This window comes from Pinus tabuliformis, chromosome 5_1 (assembly GCF_031772625.1).
Source record: "Pinus tabuliformis cultivar Carrire ecotype Pingquan chromosome 5_1, CPIR1, whole genome shotgun sequence".
Classification (NCBI taxonomy): Eukaryota; Viridiplantae; Streptophyta; class Pinopsida; order Pinales; family Pinaceae; genus Pinus; species Pinus tabuliformis.
Window position 1 is genome coordinate 748,013,417 of NC_142305.1, and position 23,853 is coordinate 748,037,269.

General features: G+C 31.4%; 1 pseudogene across 1 annotated transcript; it reads right to left on the reverse strand.

Moving 5' to 3' along the window:
* Nucleotides 1-865: 865 nt before the first annotated feature.
* On the reverse strand, nucleotides 866-7,403 carry LOC149167112 (uncharacterized; annotated as a pseudogene). Its single transcript, XR_016260528.1, has 4 exons — nucleotides 6,847-7,403; nucleotides 2,858-3,307; nucleotides 2,181-2,481; nucleotides 866-1,468 (listed from the first exon to the last, which is right to left on the reverse strand). The product of XR_016260528.1 is annotated as an uncharacterized LOC149167112 (transcript).
* Nucleotides 7,404-23,853: the final 16,450 nt, after the last annotated feature.

A 23,853-nucleotide genomic window follows, 5' to 3' on the forward strand; every position in this document is an offset into this window, starting at 1 on the left:
AATTTTAATTTTTATTATGAGAGAGAAATGTTTGTCTAGTAGATGTTAATAGAGATATAAAATAATTGAAATTAAAAATATTTTATTTTTTAATTTTATTTTTATTTTAGTATGAGAGATATGTAATTTTTTTATTATGAAATTGGTAAGTGATATAAAAATAATATTGATATTATAATTAAATGTGAAAGAGATGTAATTTACTCAAATTTTAATATTTTAATATGTATACATATTGAATAACCACATTTTAATATTTCAATATCACATATATATAAAATGTTTAACATAGATTTATATTAGCAGAAGATCTATCAATTTTTTTTTCAAATTTTACACTTTAAAAATATTTGCATCACAAGAGATTTGATCCTCTTAGTGTTTAATAGATAATTTATTAACATAAATCTATTCTGATTTCTTTAAAAAAAATAACATCATTACACTATCATTATAATGTCTAAAAAAATAAAATACACTTTACATCATACACACAAATATATATATATATATATATATATATATATATATATATATATATATATATAAATTAATTAATTTAATATAATAATTTTAAAATATTAGAAAATAACATTATATTACGAAAAATTGTACATCCTTCGAAATCAAAATATAAAGGACATAAAATCTTTCCCATATACAGCTAAAGTAAATTTATACATCATTAATAACATAAATACCATTCATAAAAGCTTGAACCCATGCTCATTCAGACAAATACCATTCATAAAAATTTGAACCCATCCTCATTCAAACAAATACCATTCATAAAAATTTGAACCCATCCTCATTCAAACAAATACCATTCATAAAAATTGGAACCCATGCTCATTGAAAGAGAACAGAAAATGCATCATAATGTATCCTCAGTTCCTTCCAAACGGAGATCCAAATTATTTTACAGAAATTGTAAATACTTTATGGTTGTTTTAGAGGCGTTGGAGTGTTGTTTGAGACTCTGAAGTTCTGCTCACTTTGAGGTTTTGTTCCCCAGAAAATTTGAAGCGTTAATGCTACGAACATTACTCACTGGAAGCCAAAAGCATGAACCATAAAATACGTCCATCAAAAAATACAATAGAGCAGAGATTGATAGGCCAAGTTAATGAAATTTAAGTAGAAGAAATAGAATTGACGAGATCTGAGGCTTATTTTGCTGCTCCGCTGCCATATTAACATTATAAAATCTGTTTACAATTTGACTTTTTAGAAAGATTAATTGCTGAGATATAATCCAATACACCTGTTAATGAAATCATCTATTAAGGGAGCGGAACACTGTGTATCTAATACCAGCAATATCAGCAATTGGGCCTGACAAGAATGGTTTTCCCGAGGGTCCATAACATGAGAGAAAGCTCTAAAACAAATATTCCATAAATGAATCCACGATCCACTGGAAAGCCATAGATGGTGATGCTGCCTTTACAGTGCTGGAAATATGTCACTGCATGCACAAATCTCATGGCATAATTATAATTGAATAAAAAAATAAAAAAAATTGACTCAGATGGTGATGCTGCCTTTACAGTGCTGGAAATATGTCACCGCATGCACAAATCTCATAGCATAATTATAAGTAAATTAAAAAAAAGCTAAGTTGATTGAAATGATTTTGTGATATTTTTGAAAACTTGGTAATGAGTAGAAGCAAAGCTAAACAATTTACGTGGTTTCTATTTATCACATTTCTAAAATATTTTATCACATTTCTAATAGATTTTTAATAGGGTAGTTTAGGTAAGGTGGACTAGGTTAAATTATCATTGGTTTTTGAGCTTCAAATTTATAATAATCTATGATTTTGTTCATCGTATTTAGTTTATATGATTTTGTTTATTGTATTTAGCTTATTTACAGATAGAAAAACTCTATATAAATTGATTTTAGTGGCCATTGGAATCCTAAGCAAGATATCGAGATTGGTGTTTTATGATAGATACTATTATATTGCTTAAAATTCTAATAGCCACCAAAACCAATTTACAAAAAGATCTTTTCACTTTTAAATAAACTATATTCCACATAAATATTAATATCACCTTAAACTAAACCCTTAATTTATCCAAAAAAAAAATAAAATTAACTAAACCCACCCAGCAAAAATTAACATGCAAGTCGAATCTTATTGTTACTTCTATATGGTTATGCCTTCTTACCTAAGGCCTGCCGCTTTAAATAAGAACGCATGTTTGATTTCATTGGTCTCTGCCCAGCACCGGAAACAGAATTACAGGCGGCTTCCAGGTCTTCGTTGGATTCTACATGTAGAATTGGAAAAGTATGGTTTGAGAATACTCCTTCCACATGATTGTTTGAGGCATCGAATGGTGGTTCGATACAGGAAGCCACCGCATGCCAACTGCTAACAAACGATACTATTCGTTGGGCTGTATGGCTTATCTTTGCTGCTCCATGTAAGCAGAACACAAAGCCAATGAGCTGTGTAGCTGAGCAGACCTGACCAAAATGAATTGCAGCACTGTCAAAACATTAGATTTTGCAGGTGAAAACATTAAATTTTGCAGGTGAATTTGAATGCAGATTTTGGTATATTTGACCTGGAAGGTAAATTTTGGAATATTTTGAAAATTTGATATACAAGAATCTTGAGCTTAAGTCGATTGCAGATTTTCTGAATATTTGGGAATCAGAAGGACATAGGCACGGTCAAAAAATTGACCATGCCAATGTCTGTCCAATTCCGAATATTTAGGAAATCTGCAATCTACTTAAAAATGCCCATACAAGACAAATTAAAAAAGTTTCTCTTAGGTACATTATAGGTACATTATAAGTTTCATATTCATTCATCCAATGGTGAATGATTTCTTACCGCCAAATCTCCAACCTTGGAGAAACTTACAGCGCCTGAATGGGCAGTTACGATGAACAAGGAAGCGAATTGGCTTAGAGTAACTGTAAGAAGCGATGAGAGTAGAAAAAGTCGGAACCTGTGACTCATAATAACTAGCTGCTCACGTATTCTTATGTGCTCCTTCAATATCACAGAGTGCTCTGAAGTGGATTCGAGAAGCTTATAAAATCCTTTGAATCGAAGTATCTGCAGAGAACAAGTGAGTTTGAAGAGGACGCACATCAGCAAGAAGTTGGCAGCTCTGTACACCCAAGAGAGCATCAACAAGAAACACATGACAATGTTCTTCGCCAGCCGATTAGAAATGAAAGGTATGTCTACTGATGCGTGACTGAACCATAAAATTTTGTGGGCGAGCTCCACGACGAAGCAGGGAAGGAGAACCTTCAGCAGCAGTCCAAAGGCATCCTGCATTTATTCAAGGTGAACATTCAATGCTATACGTAGTACAACCATAAACTTATTGCCCATCTACAATCTTATTTCTGGGAATTGAGTGCAGATCTTATTCCAGAAATGTACTTTTTACCAAGATTACATATTATAAGCAAACATAGAAGCACCATTTAGAATCCGCAATATTGTTTTGAAGCAAGTAGAAGTCTGCAATGGCACTGCTCTAGATCACTGTTTATAAATTTTTTTGTTTTTAAGTAAATATTTTTTGGTTGTTTTTAAGTAAATATTTTTTTGGTTGATACAATATTTATATATGATTACAATTTTCACTGGCAAAGGACTTGAACTCTTCCTGGCTAAGCAGGTCTGGTTTTTTAGATAAATATTAAATATAAAAATATATATATGAGAATAAAATCACAACTCTACCATTCATATATATATATTGAAAATAAATAAATAAAAAATATAAAAAATATAAAAATATAAAAAATAAAAAAATATATCTATCTATATATATTCTATAAAGATGTATAAATTTGAAGAAATATTTAAACAGATATGAATTAATAAGATTCACAATAAATATATCATTATATTTTACCTGATATGTTTTCCAAGTTTATTACACTCTCTGGATTGAATGAATATTTTATTAATATTAGAGTTATAAAATTAATAAATTAAAATAACATAAAATTGAATATTAATTTTTCTAAAAAAAAATTATATTATTAATCATTTACAGAGATTTAGATATAGTTATTTATAGAGATGTAATGGCGAAGAAGATGTATTTATTTTTAAGAAATTATAAATATAAATTTAAAAAAGACATTTCTACATAAAAAAGATAATTTATTTCACAAATAAATGTGTTTTTCGTATTTAAATATTGTTTCTATATTTTACTAACAAAAAATTATAATAAATATTTAAAGTGGATTAGGTGATACATAAAAAAATATAAAGGTGTCTTTCATATTTAAATATTGTTTCTATATTCTATTTATAAGAAATAATAATTTTAATCAAACAAAAAATTCATTTGGATTAAAAATAAAAGGGAAATAAGAAATTCTTATTAATTGATAATAAGCAAATTTATTTTATTAATTAAAAACAAAAAATTTACTAACTAACCAATTGAAAAATAAAATAATAATAAAATTAATAAATAAACTAATTTAATTAATCAATTAAGATTTATATAAATTAAATTAAAAATAAAATTATATCATGTGTCGGCCATTATATAAAATTAGGGTTCTTAGTTTATTTATATCCAGGTCGCTTGCTCTCTTCTCTCAATAATAATTTCTCATTCATATTCTTTCTGTTTCGTCCTGATGATGGACCCCCTTTGGGGTTTGAAACGTTGGCAAAATGAACAAGAAACTGTGGATAATCCGGGTCATGAAGCTACAAGAAACCTCCACAGAAGCCTAAAATCTAACAAATTGTAATAAATATTTAAAGTGGATATGGTGATATCTAAATATTTGTGTAGCTATATAAATTAAATGACTAGTAAACTTCTAAAGACATCATTTCATGGTAAACAATAATACTATGAAAAGTAACTAAATTATAATTTTATTTTAAAATATTATTAATTATATGCAAAATTAATATAAAGTTAAATATACACACACACACACATATATATAACAAAATTCTTAACTATGAAGATTCACTCCACTTTACCATGGAGATTTTTAATTTGCAAATAGGCTTTATTACAATATTATGGGCCAATACCATGGCTTATCAATACTAATGCCCAAAAAACCATAACTTATTTGATATGAAACTTGTTCAAATGATATTTTTTTAGTTAATCAATTTAATTAAAAAAGAAAAAAAGTCACAACTACTATCAAGATAAATCTAAGCATTTGATTTGTCAATACTACTATGAATATTCTAGAAAGTTACATCCCTTTGATCGATCTAATAATTATTGATAATTAAATTAAAATTATAAATACTCTGTTACATACATAATTAATTCTACATTCACTAACCAAAAAAACTTAAAATACATCTTTAAAATAAATAAATAAAATTATTCTATATCATTTTTCTAATATTTCAATAAATTAAATAAAATTATTAAAACCATTTACATAAACAAATTTAATATATCAAATTATTAAAACAATTTATACCACAAGTTTAACATAATTAAAAATAATATTAAATAACCATATCAATTCATTCATTTTACAATTATTTATATAAAAAATGACATATATATATATATATATATATATAATTTTTATATTAAATATATAATATCATTACATGCATCTTAATTTTGATTTTTTCAAAATTTTGAAAAACTTAAAACTCTAAACTTTCAAATTTTTACAGCCGCATAAGAATAAACCCCTCTATAGTATTTTTTCATAATAAAATCAAAGTACTTTCCAATTCAATAAATTTAAATTTTTAAAACTTTAATAAATTAGTGGGTAATTATATCTGGGTAATTATAGATGATATAATTTTTATTGAATAATGTTGATACATTAATCTACATAACAATTTTGACAATTAAATATTATTTTAAATAAATTATAATTATAATTATATATATATATATATATATATATATATATAATTTGAAATGAAAATATGAGAAATTTTAAAGTATCAATTGTGATTGTGATTATTGAGTATCGAAGAGAATTGAAAAGAGTTGAGCGGATGGTAAATCCCGTAAACTATCAGCTGTGATTATTGAGCCTTGAAGAGAATTGAAACAAATTGAACCCATAAACCCATGATCACAAACAACTAGCAACAATATTAAAGAACTTCACATTTGACTCTAGATTACTTGATATATATATATATATATATATATATATATTTCATTTTTAATCACTATTTTATTTTATTATAAAATTAAAAATAATAATACTTACTTTGAATTACTATTTATCTTGAGTGGGCCTAATGGTTAAGAGCATGTGTTTCTCCCTCACAAGTCACAGGTTTAAAAACAGAGGAGGTAGAATATGTATTCCTTAGTAGATTTAGCAACCAAATAGCTGCCTGGAAGTGGGTCCCTTAGTAAGTCCCTTGTCCCACAAACAAAAAAGTCTTATACACCAATTTAGTGTGTGACTTAACCCTAACCTTAAAATTAAATAATACTAATATTACAAAAATTTAAAAAAAATATTTAACATTTTTATCAATCTAAAATAAAACTTCTATCATAAAATTTTAAAATCATTTAAATTCTATCATAAAATTTTAAAATCATATACATTCTTAAAATCATTTAAATTCTTTCGTAAAATTTTAAAATCATTTAAAATTAATATGGTCATATAAATTAAATATATAAAAAATTCAGAAAAAATCTAAACTATAAAAGTATGTATATAGGTACAGACGAAGATAAAATAAATAAAATTTTTCTACGCAAATGAAACATTACCAGAGTGAAATATTTGGGAAAACAAACGGGAATTCAAGATACCACTACCAACGATGTTCGTATATTCTATAGAGGTGTAGATATGGATATTTACTTGAAGCTGCTTCTGATAACCATCCTGTACTTCCGCTGACTCTTTTCCAATCTGATCAAGAAAAAGCATCCTTCTCAGTCCGTAAGTGCGCAGGAAACTGCATAGGCATAGAAAAGCTATTACGCAGAGTGCAGATTCTGATATTTGCACCGTCTTTTCAAAAGGATGTTGCTGAGATTCTTTGCAATGAGGGCACACCACGAAGAAAAAACTGCAGAGAGGAATTATGAAAGCAAAAGAAGAAAAAAAACCCATGAAAGTACTACACGAGTTACAGTGAGCTGTTCCAATCCGAGCCAGAAAAGACCTAGCCTAAATTGCCAGAGCTCATCGTTGATATTGGAAACAGTTCTGTTGCGGGACAGGTTTCCTGTGGTTGGTCTACTGGTTGTGAAGGGGTTGTAATGGTGGAGAACTACAGAAGAAATTTCTTCCTTCCTGGAACCTTCAAGCAAGGGATCGACGTGATCTGTTTGAGCCATGATGACAAAAAAATGTGCAAACACCCAAAACTGAGGAACCCTACATATAAGATGAACTTATGAACTTTTACAGCGGCGAAATAATGGAGGTGGGGAGTTGGGAAGTTCACGAGAATTGACTTATGTATGTTCTCGACTTTTCCAACTCTACTTTCCCAGCACAAAAGATAAAGCAACACGAATTAACCCAACTACCCGTGATCCTCCCACGGAGAACAGCAGAGATCCACAGATCAATAAGCCACACGTGGAGGCATTATAAAAGAAGGGATTACTGAAAAAATTCTGTTAAAGTATTTATTTTGGTAAAGCTACTAAATCTAAGGAGATGTATAAATATATAGACTTTGCAGTATGTTCTAAAGCTATTTTGTTTGGTTAAGGAGATGTATATATAGACTTTGCAGTATGTTTTAAAGCTATAAGAGTTTGTATTTATAAAAAAATTTAATAGGCCAGAGTTAAGTCAAATTGCAAGAGTAAAAACATGCTTTCTGACCCATCATTAATAAGTCATTTTATCTGGGATGATTTGGGTTTCTCCCCCACATATATATATATAATATATACATTATATGTTTGGGAACATTTAAATTATTATAAAAACATGTTTATTATACGTTTAATATATATGTTACTAACAAAAATTGAACTTAATGATAGAGGATAACAATTATGACAAAATGATTTGACAGCTAAAGTTTAAGGAGATGTATATACTCTATTTTTTTTGGATTTGAACTTATAACCTTTTAAGAAGAAACACCTGTTTTTAACCCCAATATACATATATACACACAGGTACATTATATATTTGGAAAATTCAAATTATTATGGCAATATACTTGTTATGAGTTTAATAATCACTTATAAAAATTGAACCTAAGTATGAAGGATAATAATCATTCCTTCCAACTACATAAAATAAACTCTCACTCACTACACACATATATAATATATTATTTATCTATTTTTGTTTAATATATCAAATTATTTATATTGATATTAATGAGGCCGTGAAAAAATAACAATAAATGTATTTCCATATAAGGTGTTAATCATCATCATATCATATTATATTGGAAAAAAAATATACCTTTAAATGTTATTTATGGATTTTTGTTTAATATAATCAAACTATAATTAATGAAGATTATATATCTCAGTGATTTAATTGTTGTAGTTAATGAAATGAAATAGTACTTATTATGTATATAAAAAAATATTATTGTTTTTACAATTCTCATTGTTGGAGAAGTTTATCATACCTCACATAAAATGCCAATTTTTATGAATAAGTTTAAATTTATTTTAGTTGAAAATTCATGATATTTATAGAGATCAAATTCTTTGAAATTGCAAATTTTTTCAAAGTGGTTATAGATATAGAATTAAAAAGGAAATTTACTCATCTTTTATATGTATATATACGTATCCACTGTATGTTAATCATGGAAGGAATGACACATATATAGGATATTGACAACACATAGTTGAAATGTTTTAACCATATAAAAACTTTTAGTATGTTCACATTTTTTCTTTTTCTTTTATTTGTCGATTTTTTTTTTTAAATGCCATGTTTCAACTCCACTTTAAGCATTCAACAAATTACACATATTCCTTATTCTAGGAAGTAAAAAGTGTACACACATAGTTGATCTAAAATTATTTTATTTAAGGTGGAAATTGAAATATTTTGTTTATAACTGACATTGAAATAATTTTTATCATTAATATTTTTTTAAATGTTACATGTAAACTTCATGCAAAAGGAATTACACATTTTCTTCATACTAAACAATAAAAATATTTTTTTTTTTCTTTTTTTTTTTAATAAAAAAAATTAGGTGGATTTTTTATATTAATAAAAAAAGGTTAAAATTAATATTAATTAGAAAAACTAAAAACAGGTTTCATTGCCATAAACCAAAAATCCTATGTGACAACATTGCAAACTTGTTCACTGAGAAAGATAAAAGATAACCAATATATAACCCTAAGTAGTACAAAAAACTTGATAGTATAGATCTTGTAAGATGAGACTAAAAGTGAAGACAATTTACAAATCATCAACTAATGGGAGGTTAAGGAACACCAAAGTTAGCTTCATTCTCTTCAATATCCAAAGAATAATTATTTCCTAGAGAATTCCGATTTCTAAGGTTGGATTGTTTGGCTTCCTCTAATTATGTTGCATGCAAAATCAATTGAATAGTTGTGAGGTTGATAGATGGGTTCTGAGATAGTGTGGAGATGATGGAATGAAGGGTGTTACATTTTCCTTCAATCTTGGAGATATATATTTTTAAACTAACCACAATGCCCATAATCACAAAGCTCTAATATGAGATAGTTCGGCCTTTATCACACCACTTCTATGAGAGAGAAAAAGCTAATCTCAGATTGCCTCAATTTTACAATCTTGCTGTTATGCAAGGGCCCTTAATTTCTCCCAGATGTCCACGAGGTTCTGCTAAGAGAGGATGGGACTTAGACAAAAAGGGTGCTAGACTGGATAAGGAAAGAGTGAGAATGCATAGAAGGGTGAAGGGGTTAAGGGGGTCCAATTACACCAAATACAAGGGTTTAGGGGCTTTCTGTAAGAAGGCCCTCCAAAAACCATGAGCCACAGATTGCCACAAGAGGAACCGCTAGAACATATGCACTAATGAATGATTATTGAGAACTCCAAAGCTGATTGAATATTGCCAAGGTTTTCAAGCTAAGGTTAGAGTGATGAGGGCTATAGACACACAACCACCAAGATATCTAGATTAGGGGATTGCTATAGTGAACACAACCCAATTCCATAGAGACCACTTGAGGACCTATGCAAAAACTAGTAGCACAAAGATTACCTCCATAAGGCCTAACTTCTTAGACTTTGCCTCCATTGAGACCACCACAATAGTGACCACCATAAATCCTACACACGATATTGTGAAAAATGAAAGGATATTGCATAAAACCTACAAATAAGGATACTTGAGACCAAAGGGATGGTTGGCAGACTAAGTCTTATGGATGACCCCTGCTTATAGATGACCTCTAAATGAGGCCAAATAACTAAACACATTTATGTAGAGAACTATAACAATTTGAAGCCTTGTAAATTCCATATAGTCATCCCAACTTTGTATCATGTAATTTAGGGTGTCACAATTTCATAGTTGAGAGCCTAGTTTTGCATGGAGTCAAGGATATAGAAACATTGTGTCACATTAGAGAAATTGAATTGCAATTCATGACTTTGTATGGGAACCCTTAGATTCTTATTTTGAAATAATGTGACATGAATCATAGGTATAATCATACTTAGGGGATGTGATAATATTTAAGTATCCTAATAATTTTAATGAACTACCAATTTTCTTTAATAGCAAGATTTTCCACCACCTTGTTTTTTCATGGAAGATATGAGAAATTCACATTGAGGATACTTTGTGGTTTCTAATGATAATAGTAATTGTTTTCTCACTAATAAAGTTAGTTTTGAAAACCATATGTTAGATTAATATAACCGAGTCTGCCACAATAATCAACCTAGATATGTGAAAATAAAACTATAATTGATTCTAATTCCTTGAAATAAAGAATAAAAAATTCCTATAAAAAATTGTTAGAAAAAATTCTCAAACTACAAACCTAGTTACTCTTAATTATATCTTATATGTCAAGAAAACCTCTAACCACGCTATCCAACATATTTTCACTCACCAACCTATTCTAAAAAGCTTATTTTTATTAAAAAAATGCTATGTTATAGCTTTAAAAATATTATCCTAAATAATCAATTGAAAATGCATTGGGTTAAATTAAGAAATCTTAATACCAAGCATAATAGTTGTGCATACTATATAATCCGAAGAGTATAATATAAATATATGTAACTTTAATATATTTAAATAATGTAATTTATTATAAAGTAAAGAATGTTATCAGTAATTCTTTTTGTTTTTTTCAATGAAGTTAAATAATTTTTTAAAAAACTGTAAATTTTAATTGAAAAAAATATAATTTTGAATTGAATTTTGGTTATTTTTAATAATTATGGTTACTATCAAAATTGTATTTTAAATTGATAATAAATATTATTAATATAATTTTATTCTTGATTTAAATATATAAAATAATAAAATAAACAAAAATTATAATTATTTTTTATTTAAATATATATAATAATGAAGATATAGATTTATATAGGGATGGTAGGAGGGGAGAGATATTTCTCAATCTTGATGGATTAATTGAAACCAAGTATGCATGGGGCCTGGGAAGAAAAACCAATAATCAGGAAGAGATGTATGACCTTCTTCAAGGACTTCACATTGCTATTGACAAAGACATTCAAGATATTATTGTTCCTGGAGACTTGCTAGTCACAATCCAATATCTCATCAAGGATGGTAGCCCTAAGGACAATTCCCTAGCTCTAGTACTTCACAGAATAAGAGAACCACTTGTATCATTACATTCTAAAAAGATTTTCATATTCTCAGAACATGGATGTTGACTCTCAAGCAAATAGAACTTAATCCATGGAAGAAACAACTCTTGAAATCAATGATTTGAATTTTTCCTGCCCAATTCCCTAATAAGATAGGACTATGATATTATGGTTTCTCCGTGAAACTCTATATAGGAATTTTCGTACTCGATTCCTAATCCCATCCTCCCTTTCCTATTTCCCTTACCCACCCGTCCTCATTTCTATTCTCTTTCCCATCCATTGTGCCATAGTTTATTTACTTAATAAATTTCATGAAGACATAACTGTTGGTCTATCTGAATGTGCAAGTGAATTCTTTGAGGCATCTCATGCACCCCCCATGCAATAGAAGATCCCTCCTTTTCACATGCTTGCAATTACAGGTTTACTCTGCCAAAGCCTCATAATCGACCTCCTCTTATAACTATGATGAATCTCTCTGGTAGTTGCATAGGTGAAATTAATGGAAAAATAGTTAGAATCGCGTGGACGGATAGCCAGACGGGTGTTAAATTCACCTCCAATCGGGATCTTGCCCCATTCTCTCCTGAAATAGTTATGTGTATTGCTCCACACCTTTGTGGCAAGCCTGTTTGGTGAATGCTTTACCTTTTAATTTCATTGTGGCGTCCAGGTGTGCATTCTATGGAAAATTTTGTGAGGAGCCTCGTTTCTGGTATCAGAATCACAATCTGTGGGCTCAACACTCACGTTTATGGGAAGTCTGACGCAAAGGTCTTGCTGGATCTCAAGCAATCTTGGCAGTGCCTAACATCATTAATCACAACTAGTTGAGGGCTCCATTCTATGAAGGAAACTCTTGGATTCCTGGGTTTTATGTGGTAACTTGTAGACGGAAGGGCTTGGTTGGAAACTTCTACAGAATAGGATTTAAGTTCGGCACTCAAACCACAATTCAATTTGTATAGCATCAGTAGAGTCTCGGGTGGCAGTTAGATATAAATCCTTCCCTTTAGAAAGTTTTCAGACGTCTCTGGCTCGGTATGATCCTGTTAATTTTGAGTCATTCAACTACCAGATAAATTTATTCCGAGTTGAGGACCTGAGAAAAGGCTACTTTGACTGGCATGGTTCTTTGTTAGGTTTCAACAACTCAACCTCTTCTTTCGAGTTTTGGGAATTGTCTCCTTGTATGTCCAGGGTGGCCAGGCTCCCTCCTTTATGAAACTTGTTGCATGCAGCCTCCCAACCGATTCACCAGTATGAACTTTGACTCGAATTCTGACTCTTCTTCTACCGATAGTCCCTGTTACCATTTCCTTTCTGCTCATGAAGCTCTGCAAAAAATTGATTACAACCTACAGGTCAAATTATGCCATATGTATCATGCAAAAATTGAGCACGTTGAAAATTATTGGACTCTCAAGTAATAGATTTAAAGATTGAAAGATGAGGTGGATGTTCTCAGGGTTATTTTAACAGGCCTCAAGCTCAGTAAAAATGCTCCTCCAGATCAAGTTCGACTCTGAAGAAGATCCTGGCAAGCAGGAAATTGACCTCAATAGGCCAACCACTAAAAGCTATTAGTTGGAATGCATAATTTTCGCTACTGGTATTTTTTTTTTATATTCTTTTCTAGTTATGTAATCTTTCTGAATCAATTTATTCTCCCTCTGTCAGTTCTAAAACTATAATGGGTCACTAGCCTAGTATTATTCTATAGTATGTAATGGGTCTTTTGTCAAAATGTCCATGAGGTAGTTTTGAAAAAAGGCGATACAATCACTTGTGTATTTGCTACGACCGGATGCATATTTACTTATTTTTGTTAAAAAAAAAAAAAGATATAGACTTATATATAAGTGAAAAGAATTTTAAATATATAAAATATATGAAAAATGAATAAAAAGTAATATACCAACCTGCATGGAACTATTGGAGGTTAGAGGATGATTGTTTGACAAAGAAAAACGATAAACAAAAATTTACAAAACTGAAGTCTATTGGTAATATTAGGTAAAGTAGACGATTTCATTGGTAATACTAAGTAAAGTAAATTAATGGATGATGATTAATCAAAAAATGATTATCTATCTATTTCTTCGTAGGTTGATGGAAATACACTATATAAGATGGGTTTTTACACATTAAAACCCACTTTCACCTTAGAAAATAATTTAGTGAATCATTTTCCTAAATTATTTCTCATTAAAATCCAAAAAACCCTATTGAATAATTAAATAAATCATTATTTATTTATTATTCTCTTAAAATATTTATTAAATAATTATTTAATGATTATTTCAAACCATTTTTGACTTAAAGACTTTGGAATAATAAAATAAATCATTATTTATTTATTATTCCATAATGATAACCTATTTCTCTCCTGAACTAATTATTAAATCAATATTTAATAATTATTTCTAATTCATATTTTACGTACTCACCATGAAGTAATTAATAAATAATTTTTTATTTGTTAATTACTTTAACCACTTTCTAAATAAAGATATTTTACCATTTTGAATATCTTTCCCTCTCTAAAAAACATAATATAATATTCACAACAACTAGATCTTGATTTGGTTTATAATATTTTATTATTTTCTGAATCTAGATCTGTCGTAATATTTGTTATAAATAGAGGGGTTTTCTCCTCATTCTTCACCATGACCATTCTCATCGTCCTCATTATCGTCCTGTGAGATTTGAGCTCCCATCTTGAGTTCAAGTCATCACCACTTCCTTTTGCCCATAACATACATTTTGAGACAGAGTTGAATCAATAGCTGAAGCACATGGTACAAAGGACCTATCCCACGGAGGGGGATAGGTAGATACAAGTATGCACATTCTCCTCACCAGGTGTATTCAATCTAATTTAATAGTAACAAAATTTCTTGCATTTTCATTGGGTTTATGATATAATATTTTTTGTTATATGTTTCTTTTTATTTGCATGTTTTGCTGTAGGGTTTTTAATATTTGTTTTATAGATTTGAAGAGCATATTAATAGGCATTTTCTATTGTTAGGGTTATTTGTCTCCAATGGATTAAATGAAGGATTTGGGTACACTTGCTAGAAAAATTCATACTAACCCAACCTGTCACCATCAACCATCACTCTTTGTGCATGGAATAGTCACCCTTGGCAGGCTCTTGGTTTATATTGAAATTGCCCCATCACTATTCCTAGAAAGACGATCATGATCGATATTGAAGTTATTGAGACCCCTTTAGATTATAACCTCTTCCTTGGTCGTAGTTACATGTATGCCATGTCAGTCATTGCATCTTATGTTTTCCATTATATGTGCTTTCCCCATAATGGAAAGATCCTCACCCTAAATCAAATGACTTACTATGACCCTCAGTCTTAGACCTCTCCCCAAAATACCATTTCATCAATGAAAGGAAACAAGACCACCCTTGCCTTCACTGATGTTTCCTTTGGAGTCTATAAAGATTCCATGTTGCTTGGGGTTTATTACGACCCAAAGATTTTTTCATCTGAGCCTAGCTCTTCAAGTGTTTGCATGCTTCAAGTGTCACGAATTGCCAACAATCAGTCTGATACATCTTCCCAACAACCATCTCCCCAACAATATACTGCTAAAGACTCAACTCTTCCTTCAGGAATAATTCCTCTAGGCCATTTCCCTTTAGGAGGATTTCCTCCCAACCATCCTTTGTTAGGAGGAGTTCCTCTAGGTAATTACCCCTGCTCAAATACCTTTCTTATTCCGGCCACTAGGAATCTTTTCTACTCCTATAATGACTATGTTGCTTCTTTCTAACATGAATTTAGGGATCCTGGTTTGGTACATCAATCCTCCTGTAAAAAATCTTCTTGACCAGCTCAAACCTTACATGGATTTGACTTTGGTTCATGTCATTCTTACTACCCCTTCCTTTGCTTCAGTTCCACCAAAAACTCACCATGAAGTAACTCCTATTGTGAAACCATCTAATGAGGGGGGAAAAGCCTATAAAAAGGGGGGAAAGGACAAGGAAACCTAAGCGACAATCACTCCTACTAAAACATCGAAGCCTACTCCTCCATGCACTTTGTGTGATGTTCCTGGGAATGCCAAAAAAAATTGTCTTGAACTCCCCCATGTTAAGAGCGTGGTCTCAGATACTCAACCCAATCCTAATATTCCCGAGGTGCAAGTCACTTTACCTGAGTCCACCAAGAAAAAAAATTATTACATACAAACCACTTTTATGCTTTGTGCGAGATGTACGAACATTATTCCCATCATTATCCTCATCTCAAATACTTTCGTGATATGCTCCATGTTCTTTGCAAACTAACAACCACTCATAGTGAGTCTCCTTCTTCTCTACCTGCGAGTTTTGGCACCAATTCTACACCAGGATAGGAGGCTTCTCAACCCACTATTGTGATTCCCCCTCTTGATGTCGAGATCACAGACAATTGAACACCTATTCTCTATTTAACAATTGAACACCTATTCTCTATTTTTCATCATCCATGGGATTGACTTATTTAGACTCCTTAGGAGTTTCTGAATGTGCTTCTTTCAAGACACTTCAGTCTCAACATTAGTGGACCTTCTATCCACTCGTCACCAGTCTACCACAATAGATGTTGTGTATGTGAGCTAAGTCTCCCATGATGATGATTGGTTCAATAACCCCTTACTTCGAACCCATGAATTTGAACCACATCCACCTTGGGGCCATTACATTGCCACATAATGTTTGGGTAAGGGGGCATCCATTTTTGAGAGTCCAGGAGAAGCAATTCTCCCCAACCCTCCTAGTGTATGTGGTAGTATTGAATATAGTGCCATCATTCTTCCCTGGGGATGATCCACTTAATTATTCCTCTATCTTCAATCAACAACCCAGTCCCTTAGACATTGTTGTTGGTCAACCATAGTGTTGTCTAGGTGAGAATTAGTTCATCATATTCAAAGAAACTCTTTGGAATGGTGACACCATCCATACGAACCCAAAAATTCTTTCCATTTGACTCACATAGGCACTTCCAAATGAGATTGGTAATCCACCATTTCCTTTCTCCTAGTCCATTTATCCTCTCTTCCCATAAGAAGGAAACTATAACCACAAATGGCGATGACACTAAAAGGTACATAACCATATTATGTACATCCATACAAGTGTTTGGAATCCATTATTCTAAATACATTCAGAATTTCCACAACATGCTCTAACCATACATATAAAACTTGGGGGCACCTATGACCCTACAACTACTCATCATCCTCTAGAGGATCTCGTGCTAGTCAGGTTGAATGCTCGAATCCCTTATGTGAGCATTTGGAACACAATGGTGCTCCACAATCTCATCCAACTAGAGGCATCATTCCCACCTTTGCATACCCCATAAGTCCCCTCCATCATAATATGTTGGGGGGAAATATCTCATGCTTGGGGGCATGATGGAACCCCTGACCACCTTCTCACTTTATTAACATTAGTCTCAACATAGACTTCAACGATATATGTATGGTCAAGTATCCTTTCATTCCCTGTGTAGTTTGTCCTACTGGTCTCTTTGGTGATCCATATACACATCACATATAGTAGATAATTCATATAATACATTAAAAAAATCTACTCTATGTGATGCCACACATACCAGTTAGTCCTCATGTTTGACTCTATGGCTGGGGATTATTTTAGACCTCCTCTAGTAGTTCATTCCCATATTATTCTTTTCTTACCTTGATTCTTCACTAGGAACCATCCTTCCATGAAGTATTAAGGCCATTTTAGACAAGTACAATTACAACTAGAAAGTTGTAGATCCAAAAATCTGACGGTTGGTTTGTTCCTACAAGTTCACCAAGATTTAGGGCCTCTCCCTCCTCTCTAAATTCTCCAACAACTCAATGTGCAAATGAATTGGGATTGGGGGTAAGAAGCCCTTTTAAAGGAAAACTCTAGCTTTTCCTTTGGCCTTTACGAGAAATCCTTAGATCAGTTTGATGAACCATTTGCATTATTGGAAAGATCTCATCGAGCTCTATCATGGTTCTCTCTTTGTTTTTGGTAATTTGAAACTTTGTTGGGAAACCATTTTTTTCCAAGAGGTCTCACTTTGTCTCCTATTAAAATAAAATATTTCCATATGATTTTCTTGTACTCTGGCACCACTTTGTCTTTTCACCTTTCGACTTATATGTGGAGTTTCATTATGAGTAACCATTATTTACTCATTTTTTTATGGTCCCCTTTGGACCTTTCCCATGTGGCAACATCACAAAGTCACCCTTGTTCAAAACATTAGAGATGATCCACCCCTGCATCCATGGAGTCTATTTAGAGTCCCATTAAATCCAGTTACAATATATTATCCCTCCATGCATCACATTCATCCCATTTCACTTACATTTGGCCTCCAGCTATCCTGACCTGTCTTTGGAAAGCCTCCATCTGAGTAATTGACCATCCCCTCTGGAATCATGTCAATCGCTGCCAGGTCAAATTTGCATATCATGCTCTAACAAGGGAAGTCATAATTCCACCAGTCCCCTTATTTCGCTACCATCATCCTGGTGTCAGTTTATATCAGTCACATTAATATGAACCTCATGCCTTTGTTGAGTAATCCTCATTGCCTCAACTTTGGCGAGGCCTCTTCTATCAACTTCAACATATTTATTTTGGGAGAGTGGTATAGAGGACATTGTACCTTTGTTCCAACTTTCATCCTTGTTCGATGCCTCAAATTAAGCAAAGGATATCATTGTTTCCCCTTTCCTTGGTTGTTTCTCTTGTGATCAGCTCTAACTCATTATCAGACGATCGAGAATTGTACACTTGATGGTCTAGTGATCTAACAGATTGTCCCAACATTCCCCGAGTGTGTGTGAGATGTTCTAGACCTAATAAGTCATGGCCCTTCAGGTATCCCCCCACATGCCTGGATGACAACAAATCATGATCTAGCCTCATATACAGTTCTGTTGGTTTGAATAGCTCAGTTTCCACCGATCATAGAGCCCACAACATGTAGCTCCCTTTCAGATGGTCCATTCAGATATTCAAAGCCCTCTCATGTTTAACAAGGCTTCTTTGGTTGTGATCTCCCCCTCATATCAACTCAGGGGCATTATGTCCTATGTCCTCAGATGAACAAATTTCATTATATCAGTCTTGGCTTCTATATTACAGTAAACTTATGTATATGGGACTCATTTGATCATTGTGTCACTTTTTGGCCCAATTGATGCCAGTATATCATGTATCATGTATTATGTAGCTCAGATCCACATTATTGGGCACACAATTATCATTTGTACTCATGTATCTCGACAATTATTGGTATGCCTCCCCTGCATCATTGAGATCTTGTAATCATCATAAACACAAACTTCTATATGATAAGTAGGTCTTGCTCCCTCCATTTTCAGTCCTTCCCTACATTGCTTCAATTCTCTCTCACTCCTCTCTATGACTCTGCTTCGGTGTCTTGTGAAAGTGAACCTACAACATATTTCAGTCATACAATTTGCTCTGAACACTCTTATGTTGGGGGGCAGTCCATTATCGCCTAAAAATGATCACCTAGCCATTTCTTCCTAGTTTTACTAAAATACACCATGTAAGATGGTTTTTTACACATTAAAACCCACTTTCACCTTAGGAAATAATTTAGTGAACCATTTTCCTAAATTATTTCTCATTAAAATCCAAAAAACCCATGAGAATAATTAAATAAATCATTATTTATTTATTTTTCTCTTCAAATAATTATTTAATGATTATTTCTAACTATATTTTACTTAACCACTTCGAAATAATAAAATAAATAAGTATTTATTTATAATTCCATAATTATTCCCTATTTCTCCCATGAAATAATTATTAAATCACTATTTAATAATGTTTTATAATTCATATTTCAATTAATCACCATGAAGTAATTTATAAATCATTTTTTTATTTGTTAATTACTTTAACCACTTTCTAAGTAAATATATTTAACCATTTCGGATATCTTTCCCTCTCTAAAAAATATAATAAAATATTCACAACAACTAGATTTTGATTTGGTTTATAATATTTTATTATTTTATGAATCTAGATATATCTTAATATTTTGTTATAAATAGAGGGGTTTTCTCCTCATTCTTCACCATGGCTATTCTGATTGTCCTCATTATCGTCTTGTGAGATTTGAGCTCCCATCTTGAATTCAAGCCATCACCACGTCCTTTTTCCCATAGCATACATCTGTGAGGGAGAGCTAAATCAATAGCTGAAGCACAGGGTAAAAAGGACCCATCCCTTGGAGGGGGATCTATAGATCCAATTCTGCACATTCTCCTCATCAGGTGTATTCAATCTAATTTGATGATAATAGCATTTCTTACATTTTCATTGGGTGTATGGTATAATATATGTTGTTATATGTTTCTTATTATTTGCATATTATTTACTACAGGGTTTTTAATATTTGTTTTCTAGATATGAAGAGAATATTAGTAACCATTTTCTATTGTTAGGGCTATTTTTCACCAATAGCTTAAGTGAAGGATTTTTCTACACTTGCTAGAAAAATTCATACTAACAGATGTCACTAGACTATTGGATCCAACCTCTTTGAATTTTGCTTGCAATACTAAATATTTTTTGAGTTAAAAAAATAATATATTTTTTAGAAATATTTTGTTAATGTTTAATTGTAACTTTTATTTCAAGGAACAAAACCTCCATCCAAACCCAAACCCTAATACCCACATGACCCACTCACTAAAAATTAATCAAAGCCTAGATTAATTTATAAATTAAATTAGAATCTTAGGAACATGAGAGAGCCACCCTTTCTTTCATTGGCCACTTTATTGAAAACACTGTTGTTTCCATTGGCCACACTTGTGGCCAATTATTTGACATATTATAACATAGGGTGGCCATTTCATTAACATTACTGTTTCTTCCATTGGAAAAACTTGTGGCCAATTATTTGATATATTAGAATATAGGGCTAGTATCAAAGAGTACTACTTAACTAGCATGAGTAAGGAAGATGTGAATAAGTTACTTACACATACAAAAGAGGTGATTGTTCAATTGTTCATTGACCATAGAACCAACCAATCCCTTAATCTAAGAAATACATGTCTTTCCATGGATTGATGCACATTCTAGATGGAGAAACCATTGGATGGATTAGTGATTATGGAATTTGATAAAAGTCATTGCAATAATAGGGCGTTTCCCTTGTTTTTGCTCCATAATTATAGGGCACCATGTTAATTATTTTGACATTGGTGAATTTAAAGAGATTGTCCTTCACTTTTCTTAGGATTAAGCGATGGATAGGCATAACCCATTGAGAAGGTGACTATGAATCTCAGTCATATACCTAACCCTACCATTCCCTCCCACCCCCCAAATTACCTTAGCTTAGAGATAGGATTTGGGCCACAAATAATATAATATCATCCCTCACAACTAGTCTAGTTCAATATATAATGTGTTTTTGGAAATTAATGAGAATGTTAATTACATTTTTTATTCATTTATATTAGTATCATTATCCTTCTCCAAATAAATAATTTGATTATTTTATTTCCATTGATTAGCCAATTTTCCCCATTTATCATTCTAGGATATTTTGCATTCATAGTCGAATTTTTATGCTAAATAGATATTTTTCACTAAGAAAAGAATAATAATGCATCATTTGTGTATTTGGGATTGTTAACTACTTTGAATACACTAACCAAGAATAAGTTGTTTATATTTTTTTATTTGATTAAGTGCTAATGAGTTTCTCATCAACATTGGAAACTATTGTTAAGAATATTAAGTGATGTGGAGTTTTTCTATTAGCATTTGGATTAGTTGTGAAAATATTAGGTGTTCTGGAATTTGTTGTTAGCATTAGTGTATGTATTGGAAGATCAACATTCAATTAGTGTCAAAGTTCATTAAAATTGCTTGGTAAATATGATGATAAATATTACAAAATATCTTACATCAACTATATAGAGACTAATCATAAGGAGACTCATTAATATGTACACTTAGTTCCACTTAGCTTAGGTGTAAAATGTGGCCTATGTAGTCAATAAGGAAGAAGATAAAACGATTAGTCATTGGGATGTGGCTCACTCTTGAGGGAGTGGATACATTTTCTTTCTCCTTTTTTAAAGAAAACAATTAAATTATTTAGAAATTTCTTAAAAATGAGCAATTTCTCAAGGATTGACATATGTTTTTATATAAAGGAACAATATAAAATCATCCGAGGAATTTGATTAACATTCTATCTTTTTTAATATAAAATACCTCTATTTAAATTATATTCATTGCTATTACATGTGGTTGATTGAGTTAGCATAGGGTTCATCTAGCCAAGTATAGATCAAGGGACACTATGTATCCATGATGATCCTATTTCTTTTTGTAAAATGAGTATTAATTTTTTTATTTCTTATTTTCATTATTCCATAGAAACTCTTCTATTAAATTTCTTGATCCATAAACTTCCATGGATATTCCACTGAACAATTTGTTACAACAAATCTAGTAATAATTAAAATTAAAATATGAAATCTAGACTATGAGCGTTTACTTCTCCTTAGGTTTCTAGATTTGTATCCATGCAAATTTTAATTATATATAAAATAAAGAATAATGAAATAAGATTTAAAAAACACAAATTAATACAATATATAACTTGGGAATTTTTTTTGAGAGAAACCCAATTGGAAGGTGAGACTACTTTTCTCTCATTCTTTGAATGGAAAATGGATGCAAGTATAAAGAAGTGAGGCATGTGGCTCATCAGTTATTATAGTGCACAAATCCTATTTTTTTCTCTCTCCCTATCCACTTTTGACTACTATGATCATCTATGGAACACAATGCAATCTAGTAGAATGGAACCTCTTTTCCTCCTAGTGGTTTGGTTATAACACAACCTAGGAACCTACTAATGGTTATGTTTGTCTCTTTCAACTCTTCACTTGAGTTACAATGTGGACACCTCTGTAGGATTATACATCATGATCACATACATGGCTATCCTATTTTTCCATGAATAATGGGGTTTGGCATGACTTCTTATCAAATTATGGTGGTAAAAATAGGAAGGTTGACTTCCAAATGAAATAACTTGTGTGTATGGACTCTAATTGAGTTGATTCTTATGCCATTGAAATTTTATCTATGTATAGAATGGAAAAAGTATGTGGAGTTATTAAGCGAAAAGAATTTATCCCCAGAAAACTCCATTTAATTCCTCAAACTTCTCCTGAAAGGTTTCATACCCCAATTTACAAAATTGAGTCCTTCCAGTAAAAATAGTCTTGTGAGTTAACTCCTCTCATTTTTCCACTCTAAAAGCATCAAGATGGATGAAAATAAATATAATGATCCAATCCAGATCACACCTACCCATTTTGAAGCCTTTTTGTCCCTAAAATATTTTACTAAATGAGGTGAGGGAATTTTTCTTTCACCTTCTCTCAGTTGTACTATTTAGCATATCCTGGAAGCTATCCTTTCAACCCAATCTACCAAAGGTCAAGCTACCCATGTCTTTTAGTTCATTACATATTCTAAAAAACTAACCTTTTTCAACTCTTCCTGAGCATATGGTGCCAAATCCTCCATAAAAGGTAGGACTTGTTGCTCTTCATAATCTAGCATGGAAGGCTCATAGAGTTTCATATTTTGTGCATTCACCACTGAGTAAATGCACATGTATGGGGGCATAATGTTATGAAACCAGCTCACAAAAAGATAAAAAAGAGAGATAAACACCTTAGAAATAAGCCTCTTCGAGGGGGAAACCTCCTTTACATTACACAAATGAACAATTCTTGGATGATACAAATGACAAGGCCTCCTTTCTATATGTAGGAGTCTAAGGGGTCATAATATAATCAAAGCTGACATAAAAATAATAATGTAAGGGCACAATAATAACAATAGTGGGGTTCTATGGGGAACAATAATAACAATATGGGGACTACATGGGAACACCAATATAATAAGGGGGTTGTACTAATAACAATAAGGAGTTACACGAGTAGTATAGGGACCAAACATGCCCC